Source organism: Schistocerca gregaria, chromosome 5, assembly GCF_023897955.1.
Source record: "Schistocerca gregaria isolate iqSchGreg1 chromosome 5, iqSchGreg1.2, whole genome shotgun sequence".
NCBI classification, from domain to species: domain Eukaryota; kingdom Metazoa; phylum Arthropoda; class Insecta; order Orthoptera; family Acrididae; genus Schistocerca; species Schistocerca gregaria.
The window spans coordinates 382383746-382398543 of NC_064924.1; the positions used below are offsets into that span (position 1 = coordinate 382383746).

The following is a 14798-nucleotide window of genomic DNA, read 5'->3' on the forward strand; positions in this document are numbered from 1 at the left end:
AATCAGTCATATGCTAAATTGAAGGTTTGTTTAAACCCCTTGACCATGGTTTCAACATTTATGAAACGTCTACTTCAGAAAAATATTAGTGAGAATTGGATTATATGCGTAGCGTAGTTAGTTCAGAAATAGACAATATGTGACCCAGTTGTCGCTAATATCCTTCTGAAGAAGACTTTTTATAAACTTTGAAACTATGGTCAACCATTTTACAAAAACCTTCCATTTTGCAACTGATTGGCTCCTTGTTATTTCTCCACTAATATTTCATCCTATGGCTGATGCTCCAGCCACGTACAAAATTTTAAAATTCAACCGTGAATAGGTAAGCTAGACTGCACTCTTATTTAATAAATTAATCATCGTATCATCTCACATACACTCAAATATTCACATTATACCAAACAAAAACAATGAATGGCTGTAAAAGAACAAATAATAAATATATACTGAAAACACATACACCTTATTGCACCTCATGATATCTAACTTCCCTCAATGAAAATTAAACACATTCAGTTCAGTAAATGTGGCCTGGCACAACAAGAAATAATTATTAGTCTAGAACAGTGATATTTAATTAGAAGGTGAGATGTACTTTTCTGGGGGGCTAAAACAAAAGTGTTCAGTTAAGTTTCGTTCAAGAAACTAAATTGTTTTTAAAAGATCATTAGTATTATCCCATTTCGTAAAACTAATACAGTTTACACGGGTTACCAATAACTATTAATGCATTACACAATTTTGTGGGGGATTGCAGCTTTTGAAACGAATGTTTGAACGCCTTCTTCACATAGTACAACACTACACATGTACTTTGTACTCTGTGCATGCATACATGACAGGAAAACTGAGAGATATACGAGGGTTGCCCAGAAAGTAACGCAGAGCATTTTTTTCTTCGATAATTCTTTATTGAAGATAATGAGAAAAACACAGACGAAAGAATGGTGTTTTGGCTACACACATCATTTTTCCACGTAACCTCCATCCCGTTCTATGGCCTTCTCCCAGCGTGAAACAAGGCCGTGTATGCCCTGTCGGTACCATTCTTGTCCTGGTGGTGGAGTCAGAGCTTCACTCTGTCAATCACCGCCTCATCGTTCTCAAAATGTCTGCCACAAATGGCATTCCTAAATGGCCCAAACAAGTGGAAGTCCAAGGGGGCTAGGTCAGAGCTGTAGGATGACATTGCAGGACCCATCTTTCACACACTTTTGAATATTCAAGAGTGCAGTTATTTGCATCCATACTTCCTTTGCTGAGTGAGAGATGCGGCGCCAACTGACGATTCTTAATGCGTCTGTCCTCGCGAATGATAACATCAGCTCGCTCAAAACATGTGCGGTGTGATAGCCGTGGATGGTCTCACCGACCGCTGCAAATTAGTGGAGCTCGGCCAAACCGCCTTTTGATGACCTCACACTCTGTGCCCAGCGACTAACTGCACTTCTGTCGACAGCAGATGCTCCATAGATTTTGCACAAGCGTTTGTGAATATTCCCCACAGTTTCTTTCTCTACAATGAGGAATTCAATGACGGCACGTTGCTTTTAACGCACATTACCTACAGACGCCATTTTGAAACTGTCCTGCAGCTACGCTATCTGTCGGCAGTGACGGAAACTTGACGTGCTCACTCAGGAGACTTCAAATAATACACACGTTAAGGTTTTGCATGCGTAGCACTCTTTTCCGCTGAGAAAAAAAAATATGGTGTACTACTTTCTGGGCAACCCTTATACATCACATATGCTTAAATATCTTATGAACTACCTTATCCGAGGCGTAGGTAGTTCCCACAAAAGACCAGAGCTCGCTTCATTATTCGCTTTGCAGTGGTGCACAACAGTAACTACGTACTGGCTACCACAATGCTGTACAGTCTAAATTCTGTTATTATTGTTACTGGCAGTGGTCAGATACGAAGTAATGACAGACTGAGATCTACCAGTCTCTGCCAATTCAGAAGTAAGGAGTCCAGCAATCAAGTGATTTACAAACCGTAGGTTGAAGTAGGGTGCACGTATTTTACTTTTATTGATGTTAAACTGTGGCACAGGCTGTGTGTGTGAAGCAACTGTTACTCGGGAGATGAGGGGTGCAGTGGGGGAAATATTTTGTAAGAATTGTATACCATTAATCTGGTAGCTGGCTTTCTTTCCTGCGAAGGAGTTGTAGGTAGCTCTCGCAAATGAGAACTGCTTCATATTTCTGTAGGAAAAGGTTGTTAGAAAAAAGCTGTACCAATTTTGTCGCCGACTCATTAGTTTGTGGTTTAATAAAACGCCTACAAAAACTAAATATCGTTTACCTTTCGTCATTATAAAAACGAAAGTGTTCAAAGAAAGTTCCTTTTCAGTCTGAAGTGTAGTTAGTGTCTGGAGCAGGGAGGGTATGGTACTACCTGATGCACTCAGGGATAATTGTCTCAGTAAGGTTTGGAACCATTGGTCTAGAAAGAACGCAAGGGTATGACTAACATTAACAATTTTTTAGTGACTTCTTTTAGCTTCATGACGCTTTTGTATAATTCGTGATGTCTAGAGTATTGTTATGTTGCCATCATTGCTCACGCCTTCTCCATCCAGTACTCAATCCTCTCGACTGAAATACTATTTGGCTCCTCGTTGACCCACATGCAAAAGATTTTTAAGAACAATTAATAACATGATTGCACTCTAGTTGGGGCCCTAATTCCATTACTCAGCAAACAGTTTTAATGGATTAGTTTATGGTTGCTGGTTAACAAGAAACGGATTAAAAAAAGAGCTTATGTGCAGCGGATGCAGTTAGCAATTACATACTCCCCCCCCCCTCCTCCCTTGAACGAAAGCGCCTTGATCTTCTGAGTCGTCAGAAGAGGCTAGCAAGTTGTGCATTGTGGATAATTCCAAACAGGAACCCTAACTAGAAAGGACTGCCAGGATGCAATAGAACATGTACAGATGTAGCCTCGAGCTTTCCTTCTCTCTCTACGGCGCCAGCTGTTCTGCATAACAGATCAGGTTAATTACGCGATAAATAATCTTCGTTCAAAGTAAAACACACTTATGCACGTATGTTGTTAGTTATATTCATCAGAACCAGTGGGTCCCTCTCTTATAATTTCATAATGCTACCCATTACGAAATAAAATTATTGTTGTGTATATATGCAGACTGAAGTCACGAATGAAAATTTGTACGAAGGCCAGGATTCGAACCCAATTTTCCTGCTCACTAACCAGATATGCTAACCACTACGCCTCCCTGGCACAGTGGCTTTGAACAACTGCACATGATGCCCTAACATGACCTCCCCCCTCAATACAAATCCCCATTTGGTATTCCCGCTGAACTTGAACAGCATTGCAGAGGCTCTCCAACTGCATTGGAATAGCATCTCAGCAGCAAACGACGACAGGGAATCCTGCCTGAAACGCAAGTGCAGGTACTTTAATCAAAAGAAACTATTTGGACCCAAAAACCTTAAAATCTCAAACATCTGTGACGTATATAAGCAGAGTGAAGCGAAACTACTGTGCCTGAGTGGCATAGTGATTTGCATATCTGTGTAGTGAGCAGGAGACCTGTGCTCGAATCCCAACCTTGGTAGAAATTTTCATCTGTCACTTCAGTCTTCATATATGAATCATAGATCTCTGAAACTTGAAAAGATCTCAGGAGCTATATAGTTTCATTTGATTATATTAATTAATGACATTGTTAATGCAACCAAAAGTTATTACATCCTCATAAATACGTACATATTTCTGAAACTCTTCCACTTAATCTTAAACTCCTCTTCACTAAAATAAACAATTTGAAATTTTCAGGAATTACAGAAGTTACAGAGGTGTACAGTGCTCATTGTAGTCTGGCTATTAACTAATTCGTGACATAATTTGAAAGTGGAACATCATTTACATATATTAGAAGCAACAGCACAACATTCATCTGACGCGAGAGCGTCGTGAAGATCCTCAATCAACTCCAGAGGAGGCTACGAAACACAAATTTCACCACTGTGGTATGGTGTTAAAATTCCAGAGCGTACGTTCCAAGACGACTGAGGCAACGCATCACTTCTTTGTACATACGTATCGCGCAGTGACCACGACGGTAAGAGAAACGCTTTCAGGTTCATACAGACACCTACCGACAGTCTTTCTTCTCACACACCATTCGGGGTTGAATCAGGACTTGGAGTAAATGATACTGTAAGCGAAATACACAGCGTCCGATATCGTATGACAGCTCGAGGTGTATAGCTTGCAATTTACCGGCGAAAGGACATCACACACACATCCATGCGCGAGGCAGGATTCGAACCTGCGACGGTAGCAGTCGCGCGGTTCCGGAATAAAGCGCCTAGAACCTCTCGGCCACAGCGGCTGGCTGATCCCTAGAAGTTCAATCAATACGGTGGAGCTGATGTATATTCCCATATTTTTCTCTTAATACCGGTTCCTGAAACTTTACACGTACGCGCTCAAGGGATGGATGGCATCAATCTTCAAGACTTTTTATTCATTTTATTGGCACTCGCTTGCGACTCAAACAAACCTATCACCCTTCGTGCTGCTCTTCTTTGTTATATTCATACTCCCCTGTTAGCCCTTTCTGATAAGTTCCTAAATCACTGCAAAATATTTTAGGATGTTTTGTGAGCAATCTCCTACGTAGAGCACCCTCTCCTTCACTATCACAATGCTAGCACACACACGAGCACTGCGACATCTGCAATAATCCCGACGTCTAGGATTATATCAACCTCCATACCGTCCAGACTTTTCCCTGTCCGATTTTCATTTTTTCCCAAATTTCGATTTGCAGTAATCCCGACGTCTAGGATTATATCAACCTCCATACCGTCCAGACTTTTCCCTGTCCGATTTTCATTTTTTTCCCAAATTTCGAGGACTTCACTTTAACAGTGATGAAACGGTGCAAGCAGAGGTAAAGTTGTGGCTCAGTCAGCAAAGCTAAAAGTTCTATGGTGACAGTACCAACAAATTGGTCTCTCGGTAGGACATTTGTATTCTTGGCCAGGGTGACTATGTTAAGAAATAAATATGCGGAAGGATAAAGGTGTAGAATGTTATTCACCCTTTTGAAATCTTATAAATTTCTGACTGTGGTACGTCATGCGCATTGATAATTGGATATTCTACAGGCCATTAAAATTTCTACACCACCAAGATGACGTGCTACAGACGCGTAATTTAACCGACATGCAAAGGATGCTGTGATATGCAAATGATTAGCTATTCAGAGCATTCACACAAGGTTGGCGCCGATGGCGACACCTACAATGTGGTGACATGAGGAAAGTTTCCAACCGATTTCTCATACATAAACAGCAGTTGACCGGCGTTGCCTGGTGAAACGTTGTTGTGATGCTTCGTGTAAGGAGGAGAAATGCGTACCATCACGTTTCCGACTTTGTTAAAGGTCGGAATGTAGCCTATCGCGATTGCGGTTTATCGTATAGGGACATTGCTGCTCGCGTTGGTCGAGATCCAAAGACTGTTAGGAGAATATGTAATCAGTGGGTTCAAGAGAGTAATACGGAACGCCGTGCTGGATCACAACGGCCTCGTATCACTAGCATGGCTGTAACGGATCGTGCTGCCACGTCTCGATCCCTGACTCAACAGATGGGGACCTTCGCAAGACAACAACCATCTGCACGAACAGTTCGACGACGTTTGCAGCAGCATGGACTGTCAGCTCGGAGATCATGGCTGCGGTTACCCTTGACGCTCGATCACAGATAGGAGCGCCAGCGATGGTGTACTCAACGACGAATCTGGGTGCACGAATGGCAAAACGTCATTTTTTCGGATGAATCCAGGTTCTGTTTACAGCATCATTATGGTCGCGGTCAACGCACATTGGAAGCGTGTATTCATCATCGCCATACTGGCTTATCACCCGGCGTGATGGTATGGGGTGCTATTGGTTACACGTCTTGGTCACCTCTTGTTCTCATTGACGGCACTCTGAACAGTGGACGTTACATTTCATATTTGTGTTACGACCCGTGGCTCTACGCTTCATTCAATCCCTGTGAAACCCTGCATTTCAGCACGATAATGCACGACCACATGTTGCAGGTCCTGTACGGGCCTTTCTGGATATAGAAAATGTTCGACTGCTGCCCTGTCCAGCACATTCTCCAGATCTCTCATCAATTGAAAACGTCTGGTCAATGGTGGCCGAACAACTGGCTCGTCACAATACGCCAGTCACTACTCTTGATGAACTGTGGTATCGTGTTGAAGCTGCATGGGCAGCAGTACCTAAACTGTATTTGACACAATGCCCAGGCGTATCAAGGCCGTTATTACGACCAGAGGTGGTTGTTCTGGGTACTTATTTCTCAGGATTTATGCACCCAAATTGCGTGAAAATGTAATCACATGTCAGTTCTAGTATAATATATTTGTCCAATGAATACCCGTTTATCATCTCCATTTCTTCTTCAGTTTTAATGGCGAGTAGTGTATTAACTAACTTTCGGCTAACATTTGAAAGAGGTTCGAAAAATAAAAAGTTTCCCGCGAGGAAGCCAGAGGGAGGGAGTGTCCCCGCGGCTTCCCCCCGGGTGAGTGCGGCGCAGCGCAGCGGGCCCCCTCCTCGCCGCGGACTGCAAAAGCCGGCGCGCCCCGGCCGCGGATGACGGGGGCGGCCCGCGCCGCCTGCCTGCGCCTCCACCCCTTGCTCCCCTCGCCCGCACCCGCCCCCACACCCACCCACACATACGTCCAGATGCGGAGAGTTTTCCGTCCGCTGCCGATACCGGGCCGCGCCAACTTTTGTTGCGAAGTAAGCAAATAGTGTGCCGCCTGTGCTGAGTGTGAAGTTGTGTCGCTCGCATTTTCCTCCGCGCCTCTGCAGCATCCCAACTGCTTCTTGCTCGCTGTGGCGCATCCACCCAACGGACGGCCGACGAACGGCTGTCTGTTGTCTGGTGCCACGTTAGTAGTACAGGGCCGTGCTTAAGGGACAGCCGGTGTCGTTCAGTGGGAAAAAGGAACTGTTAGTGCGCTGCATTTGAAATGCTAATGAAGCTTTCTTGCGGCAAAACATTAATATGCCGACAGAAATGTGATAATAAGTGACGTTTATATGTTTACAAAGATAATGGAATGATTCGAATTTAAAAGCATGAGGTTGTAAGAAAAGAAATGCTCAAATGTGTATGAAATCTTATGGGACTTAACTGCTAAGGTCATCAGTCCCTAAGCTTCCACACTACTTAACCTAAATTATCCTAAGGACAAACACACACAGCCACGCACGAGGAAGAACTCGAACCCCCGCCGGCGGCACCAGCAGCACAGTCCATGACTGCAGCGTTCATGACCGCTCGGCTAATCCCGCGCGGCAAGGTTGTAAGACATAAATAGGTTACATATCATGAGCATCCGTTTAGACATTGTTAAATCTATGAAACTGTGACTGAGCCTGTCGTTTTGAGTTTCTGTAACATACCGGTTTCTAGCCGCATCTTTTGGCTAGTGCTGATCGCTGAACTCCAGGGTGTCTGACTTTCCGTGACGGTGTTTTCTACGCTTATTGAGGAAAAACTTTTGATTAGTCTTAGCAGGAAGCAGAGCTCTGAAGTGGAGGTTTGTTAGTGCCAGCAGGAAATGGCTAATGAAACTGCCTGTGTTCGACTCCAGAGGTATTCGCTAAAAGGCATAAATGTCGAAGACAATGTGCAACGGTTTTAAGAGCTCGCAAAAGTATGAGGTCGTGCTGCAGCCTTCACGGAAATAGAAGGTGATACGCAAGCTCCGGGGAGAGAAATCTCGTTTTTGAAGATGCCAAGCTTGAAAGCTGTCTCCTTTGGCGGGAAACAGCTTTCATGCTGCGTAATGTGCTCTCTACGATACTCACTGGTCCAACTCAAAGAGCTGTCTGCCTGCTAGAGCAGCACATCTCTGGAAGGCATGTATTGGTGGGTCGTGCGATTTCTAACTGGAGCCACCTAATAGGAACGCTGGGCGGCATAACTCGTTTCGTGGGGCCAGATGAGCCATACATAAGAGCACTCTGATTTTTGTTTTCTTGTGATAGCAAACTGAGCACATTCATCCCACTTTGTTCTGGATTGTGGTAAGGTTGTTGCTGGCTTTGGACATTTACGCTGATTTGCGCTGCATTTACGTAAGTGTACATTATGTGGCCGTTCAGATGTGGAAAATTAAGTTTCTGTCCAGTATACATTTAGCTGTTGCATTTGGCCGGGGAACGTTAGGCCATTATTTGTGCTTTCAGGAAGATCAGTACATTTTTTAACCTTAAGTAGGGTACACGTCCTGATATTGTACAAAATAATAATTATTTTTTCACGAATCGGCTTCCGGGTTCTTAGAACTTCTTCAGGTGACAACTAAAGGTTTCAGGTGTAGGCCTATTATCTCAATGCTCTTCCACTCGTAACAAAGAGTTTCAGGAATTAATAATAATATCCTATGATTTTCATTTGTCTTTATCCATCCGGTGGGAATGTAAAGGTATATGGTCCGCGGAAATCCATTTTCGTATCCAGTACGTAGTGTTGTGAAGGGATATTGATCATTATATTACGTTTCCATATAGTTAACATCTTAATAATTTATTATCTTTCAAAGCTGTGGTGAAACAGACTGTCTAAGGTAGAGATTGCAATAATTCTATATATGCTGACGAAAAATTATCGTGTAACCCAGAAGGAGTTGTGCGACGTAAGCAAAGGATGGCAGGCCTGTTCTTCCACATGAAAGATGATGTCAGTTCAAATTTCGCACCAGTCGCATAAGAGTGGCGCCACTGTGAAAATAAAAAGTAGGTTTCCCTTAAATACACTCTATAACGGTCTTGAGCGTTAGTTTCCTTTGCGAGTGGACGTGGTGAGCTGTTGTTAGTCAAGAACGCCTTTAAGGCGCAAGGACGCCATGATCAACACCTCACTGCGTTGGAACGAGGTCTTGTAATAGGGCTACGAGAAGCTGGATATTCCTTCTGCAATACTGCAGAAAGGCTTAGCAAGACTATAGCCACTGTACATGACTGCTGGCAGCGGTGGTCAGATGAATGTACGGTAGCAAGAAGACTGGGCTCCGGGCGGAAACGTTTCTCTACTGAGAGGTAAGATCACCGTGTTCGGTATATGGCTCTGGAGCAACATACTGCATCTGCAGCAACAATTTGAGCGGAGTTGGTACCACAGTGACACAACGACCTGTTACAAATCTGTTACTTCAAGGTCAGCTCAGATCGAGATGGCCTGCAGGGAGAGTTCCATTGATCCCAAACCACCACCATTTGCGACTTCGGTGGTGTCAAGCGAGAGCTCATTGGAGAGCAGCGCGAAGGTCAGTTGCGTTTTCTGATGAAAGCTGCTTCTGGATCACTTAAATGTGTCGCCTAGATAAAAAAGGTCCCAAAATTTCATTACTCTACATTATGTATTTTTTGGTGTTTCGATTTTTTTCCCCGTCAGCTTAGAAACGTCAGCTATACACGTAAGTCTGTGTCGTTGCTGGATCTGCCAGCGGAGATGGAGTGATCGAGATAATTTCTGCTACCACACTATTTCTGGGTTTTTCAGATTATTAGTAAAGTACGGCAAGAATGGATAAAACATTTGTTGATGTACGTAGTTAGGAGGTGCATGGGAACTGCAGTCGGCATTCTAATTTCAGTTTGCCTTGATTAACTCTCCATGAATCTCTCCTCCCCCCTCCCCCATTACTTATACCGATGCACTTTGGCCGGCCGCGGTGGCTGTGCGGTTCTAGGCGCTTCAGTCCGGAACCGCGTGACTGTTACGGTCGCAGGTTCAAATCCTGCCTCGGGCATGGATGTGTGTGATGTCCTTAGGTTAGTTAGGTTTAATTTGTTCTAAGTTCTAGGGGACTGATGACCTCAGATCTTGAGTCCCATAGCGCTCAGAGCCATTTGAACCATTTTTGATATACTTTGCTTAGGTCATTGCCACTTCGAAACTGAAATCATCACGGACTGTTTTTACTTACACGTGAGTCTTTTTTATGAACCCCAAAGATAGTGCAATTCAACGAGGGCAGGCTTTCAATTCTATCAAGTGGGGATTCGGTGAACCTTAGGGATCAGTGATGTTCTACTTGTGAGTTCATTGCGGGTGCAGGTACTCTTGTGCGTGAAACTACACTGTATGAAGAGCTTGCTTAGCAGAGCATGGAGCCATCAGTTAACTGTAGGCGGAGTACTTGGCGAGGTGTACTAGAAGCCAATAATTCTGCGTTTTTCAATGGAAACTTGAAATATGGTGTCTTAGTATATGTTTCCCTGTTATGTGTGTGTAGGCAGTTATCAGCGGGAGAGGCTAGAAACCAGTTGGAAATAGTGTAGCGACTGTTTACGGTGCGCATTTACCAATTTTGTGTTCGGATCTGAAAGTCTTACAGAGCACTGAGCACTGGTATGCGAAAGGAAACAGTTTCAACTCTGCCTTGTAGATCAGAGCGAGGCTGGTCACGATTATTGAGTGATTTAACGATGTAATATTGTGGAGTGTCGTTTCTGGTCCGCAAGTACACATAGCTGAGTAAATCGCTGGAACCGCATGTTGCGAATTTGTTTCGCACAGTACACGTAGCAAAGCTGCGTGGATTCCGGTCTCATCAGAGTATGGGACTTGATGCAGCAGCAACTCCAACGTATATACGAAAACAATATTTCATTCCCAGCGTTAATGTTTACACAAGTATCCTACCAATCTGTTCTAGCATTTACGAAGATATTGAAGTCACCAGTTGGCAGCATTGGGGCGCTCACGCGCTTTCCAGCAGCAAATAATGGCAATATCGCTTGCCTGCAACACCGATCACATACATAACATTTATATTAGTACTCAGTGGCGGCCGGTTATAATGTGCTAATGTGTTACAGCACACTGTAAATATCGCACTAAAATTATGCCATTTCTCTTCGAATGTGTACTGTTAAAAAAATAAAATTGACAAAAAACAGGTTTTGTAGCTCTCTCTCCGCAGTAACTAGAAACTAAAGTCGACTGCCGAAATGATGGTCAGTTGTGCTACGATCAACTCAGAAAAGGGGCACAGCTGTCTGTTTTCGACTGCGGATGCTCTCGGAGCCAACGAGATATACGGGCCCTGCAGCGAACTTGTGGCGTCACACTAGTCGGGTTGTCCACCATACTTCGTGAAATCTCGGCTGCATGCAGGCTCCACCAGAAGTCAATATTGAATTGAAAATGTGTCCACTAAAGATCTAAATTTTGTATGTGTGCTACCGAGAACTTGCATGCTTTCAAACACGCAGTAAAGAATGATTAAATTCGTCTGAAATAGTTACTCACTCCCCGCCGGAGACTGCTGCTGACACTCGTCACGTGCTGTGACGTACGAGCGGAGGTCTGTCTTTCTCGTGAGCCTTGGCATGCTCTGATGTGACGTCAGGCCTTCCGGCACTATAGCACTATGATACGCTGCTTTGAATGTTCGTCTAATGTATTATGTAAACGTAGAGTACTTGGGGGAATGGCTTCGTGGTTGTGTTGTCAAGCACTCTGGCAATTCGTCGACTCAGATTCAGTTCCTGCTACTGACATCTTTTTTCCATTTTACTTTATTCCTCGCAATGCTAAACTATTAGATATAAAATTTAAAAATATTTAAACAATTTAATTTATATACGCCAAATTAATATATTCAATTTAGTTACGATTACTACTCTCGCAAGGCAAAAGGCTATAGGCCACCCTATTGTAGCATATTGGTGTAATTTTGCACGAGCCGCCACTGCCTGTAAGCATTCGCTGTGAAAAGTCTCCAGCAATGACCAGTCTCAAGTTCCAGTAGTATACTACAGTATTCTGGACGCTCTGAACACGTAGCATTTTCAGACACTTTCGCTGGCTGCTTCAGTCTGCTGTTGTCACGGAGCCCCACAATGGCGTGCTGGCTCGTATCGGCGGCTTTCCCTTTACTTCTGGTCTGGCTGTGGGTGGACTGCTCGCTTCCCATGTCTCTTCCCACCGTGTTTGCCTCTCTGCTACTAGCAACGACTTCAGTCTCGATCGCTACAGACGATGTGTCGTAGTCTGAGATGCTCTTGAATCTTCCTCATTCGTTCCGCTGACGTGTTCTTACGTTTGCTACGTTCTTTAGGCGTTACTCCTATTCACTCCAGCACTTTTTCCGCTGCCGACGGCCTTGCCGCAGTGGTAACACCGGTTCCCGTCAGATCACCGAAGTTAAGCGCTGTCGGGCTGGGCTAGCACTTGGATGGGTGACCATCCGGTCTGCCGAGCGCTGTTGGCAAGTGAGGTGCGCTCAGAACTTGTGAGGCAAACTGAGGAGCTACTTGATTGAGAAATAGCGGCTCTGCTCTCGTAGTCTGACATACGACTAGGAGAGCGAGGAGAGTGGTGTGCTGACCACATGCCCCCCCCCTCCCCCCCCCCCCCCTCCATATCCGCATCCAGTGATATCTGTTCTGAGGATGACATGGCCTTCATGGCCTGTTCGGGCGGAGTTTCCATTTTTTTTCCGTTGCTCTTCGTGCATCTTGAATTTCTATGTGGGCTTTATTGCTCTGTTTTTAAAAAGCTCTAAACCTGTCTATGAGAATCACACGTGTCTTGTTCTCTAAGTGTGCGTGGACAAGTCCTAAGCCGCACAAGAGTGCGATCAGCGCGTCGAGTAGACTTCCTTCCTCGCTGACGTTATAGCACCAACATGAAACGTCCACTGAGTAAAAGTCTTTCATAGTATATTATCAGAAACGAATAACAACTCGGTATGTGCTTTCAATACGTAACTTATAACAAAGGTGTTGTAATTACGACATATTGCTTTATTGGGAATGATATTGGAATAGCTTAGGTTTTATTATGTCATACATTAACTACAATTTTGTATTTCTCGAGAACCAAATAGTTCCTGTTATTAGACTATTGAAGTAAGTTCTTTCTTTCACGTGCTTTTCTTGTATATATATCATTTAAAACTAAGATTCACTACGTTGCGTTTACATCACAGTCAATTTTGTCTGTAGTATTCATTTCTCCGTGCCCATTTTGTACGTTAAGCACTATGCATTTCGTAACACGTTGGTGCCTACACTTGTGTATCGCGTTGTTTTCACAAATCACAGGAGACTGCACTGTTATTGCTTTTTTCTATTTTGATTTAATTTTGACAAGTTTACTTAGATCCTCACAATGTTGCCTACCAATTAGCTAAATTTAAAGAACATTTCATCTCAAAAACATTTCTTCTCATTATATTTCTTATGCGCATGTGCGCATACATTTACTGACGTGTTTTCGATTGTTCCATTTATTTTAATTTATGTGAGTGGGGGGGAGTTGACTGTGACGAAAAGAGATCAAATGAGGCTCAAGGAAAATAGAGTGGAAAATGTGAGGGAGTGTAGTAGTCTGAGGAAGGAAGGCAATCTTACAATGAGGGAAAAAGAGAGGAAGGTATTTGAGAGAGAGCGAGGAGCAATGAAATAATGAGAGTGCAGGCGAAAGAGGAGAGTGGAATTGGGGCCATAAATGCACATGAAAGGCATGAATGAGGGCATGGTTCTGAATGTAGTTGAACGCAAGTAGTTAGGGTAAGAGAGATGAAGTACTAAAGAGTTGTGTTGTAGAAAGATGTAATCCGAAAATGTCAGGATTGTGGCGTTCGGGCATTTGAAATTGTGTGTGTGTGGATGCGTTTGTGTGTGTTCGCGAGACAGAGAGAGAGATTGTGAAGTAGTGAGAGATGGAAGAGAGAGAAGGGAGATAGGGAAGAATCTGGTAACAGTAGATGAGGTACAGTTGAGATAAAGGTGTTTTGCTGGAGCCATAGCATAAGAGAGAAAAGTTCAGTGACGAAGAGAGTGCAAAGACAGGGGGGTGAGGCGGCAAGCAAAGAACCATTGCGATTGTTCTCCGCCGTGTATCTGATCTACAAGCGCTCCAGCACGGAACAGCATGTAAACTTTGTTATAGAATTATAGAATTCTGTGGTCTCTGTCAGATACGGAATTTAATACTCCAGTTCTAAATGCAGTCGTTGACATTTAAGAGACAATTTGCCTGAATGCGGAAAATAATACGAATGAAGGTGTAGCAACCTGATGATGTAGAGGGTACATTGTGTCACAAGGTATGCGTTTCCGGTTGGGGCCTGCACTTCTCCGAATACTGAGAGGGTCGTACAACGGGCTTCAACGTCTGGCAGAACTACTGACGCCGGTGGAATTTCGCCTACTGTATGCAGGGCGAAACGACCGGTGTGATGTCAGAGTGTTGCCGCAGTTTATGTGTTTACCGTTCTGGCGCGGCCGGAACGAAGACTCCTGGCACCGACTGACTGCATTGTCCTCTTGATTCTCAGAATACTTATGGACCGTGCCCTGCTGGGTGCGACTGTCTGGCGCCGGATGGCCAGTGGTCTAGGAATGTTGTTTTCGTAGCTGGTCAAAGGGCAAGTTCAGTGCCCTCAGCTGAATAGCAGAGGCATGATTGGTCAACTTAAACTGAGACTAGTTGACGCTATAAAGCCCTGCTCGAAAGTTGAGGGAACGGTCGCTTTTGGCGCGAATGATGTTCTGAGACAGTGTGGGGGAATTTTGGAATCAAAAATGAATGCTGGTTCGCGCTTTTCGAGGATGGTAGGGAGTTGAGCAATGTTGACTTCGCTCTTGCGCTGCGCGGGCGCAGGTATTCGGGATCTGATCTGCGTCGGAGTCGGACGGTCTTGCGACTTAGTCGCACTTTTTTCGGCAGAACTTAGAATTCTCAGACAGCCTTCGAGG

General features: G+C 44.2%; 1 protein-coding gene and 1 pseudogene across 1 annotated transcript in view; both read left to right on the forward strand.

Moving 5' to 3' along the window:
• LOC126273353 (forkhead box protein D3-like) overlaps nt 1-14798 on the forward strand; it is a gene marked incomplete at its 3' end in the record, with an annotated part of 32717 nt that overhangs the window by 3705 nt on the left and 14214 nt on the right. The gene's annotated exons all lie outside the window — the stretch shown is intronic.
• Nucleotides 12187-12304, forward strand: LOC126274333 (5S ribosomal RNA; annotated as a pseudogene).